Raw genomic sequence first — 1,317 nt, 5'->3', positions numbered from 1 at the left:
CTGTAAATAAAGGGGTTCAGCATGGGGGCTACTGAGGTGTTTAGCACAGCAACACCCTTGCTCAGAGACACTCTGTCTTTTGCTGCTGGATTAGTGTACATGAAAATGCCCCTGCCATAGGAGAGGGAGATGACAATCATGTGGGATGAACAGGTGGAAAAGGCCTTTGTCCTCTGACTAGCAGAAGGAAGCCTCAAAATTGTTCTGATGATATATATGTAGGATAGAATTATTAATGCCAAAGTGAACAGTAGCATAAACACAGCACAGGAAAAGCCCACTATCTCTAGGAATTTTGTGTCTGGACAAGAAAGGTGTAGTAAGGGGAAATAATCACAGGTAAAATGGTCTATAACATTGGACTTACAGTAATCAAGCTGTATGAACTGCATGAGTAATGGGAATATGATTTAAGAATGAAGCCAACCAAGAGGCAAAGCAAGGAGTTTGCAGACTCTGGGATTCATGATGGTCATGTAATGCAGAGGTTTGCAGATGGCAATGTAATGGTCATAGGACATGGCAGCCAGAAGGCAAAATTCAGTGACTCCCAAGAGGATGAAAAAAAAGAACTGAACCATGCAGTCATTAAAGGAAATAATTTTACCTCCTGTAATCAAGCTGCCTAGGAACTTGGGTATGCTGACAGTTGTGAATAAAACCTCTTGCAAGGAGAAATTTCTGAGGAAGAAATACATGGGAGTCTGGAGGTGGGAATCCAGCAGGGTAAGGGTGATAATGGTCAGGTTCCCAGTGACGCTGAGTGTAGGTGATGAGCAGAAAGACAAAGATCACCCCCTGAAGCTGTGGATCATCTGACAATCCCAGGAGGATAAATTCTGTTATTTCTGTGTGGTTTTTCATTTATTTCTTCTTTTTTATAATCTAAGGGGAAAAATAAAACCAAGCAAATTGTAGAAAAGAGGATTATCCATGGATAGTTCTGGAATTTATCTCTGTAAATAAACATATTATGCCATACCAATTTGATGTAGTAGATCTTTAAGACATCTTAATAAAATAGGTAACTATTAGGTGACGGGGTGTGGACCTATTCTTATTAATTTTGAGAGGGGTTCTCTGTGCCTCTTGGATTTTGATGCTTGTTCCCTTCACCATATTAGGGAAATTCTCTACAATAATTCTCTCTATTATCCCTTCTGCTCCCCTCTTTCTTCTTCTTCTAGAATCCCAATTATTCTAATATTGTTTCGTCTTACAGTATCACTTATCTCTCGAATTCTCCCCTCGTGGCCCAGTAGTTGTTTGTCTCTCTTTTGCTCAGCTTCTTTATTCTCTGTCATTTGGTCTTCTATA

The 1,317-nt window shown here is 39.9% G+C and overlaps 1 pseudogene; it reads right to left on the bottom strand.

Annotated features, from left to right (window-relative positions):
- Window positions 1–11: 11 nt before the first annotated feature.
- Window positions 12–864, bottom strand: LOC111140229 (annotated as a pseudogene).
- Window positions 865–1,317: the final 453 nt, after the last annotated feature.

This window comes from Enhydra lutris, unplaced genomic scaffold (genome assembly GCF_002288905.1).
Source record: "Enhydra lutris kenyoni isolate GAN:26980312 unplaced genomic scaffold, ASM228890v2 scaffoldscaffold271, whole genome shotgun sequence".
Classification (NCBI taxonomy): Eukaryota; Metazoa; Chordata; class Mammalia; order Carnivora; family Mustelidae; genus Enhydra; species Enhydra lutris.
Note: the sequence above shows the minus strand (reverse complement) of the source record. Positions and strands in the feature narration are given on the sequence as shown.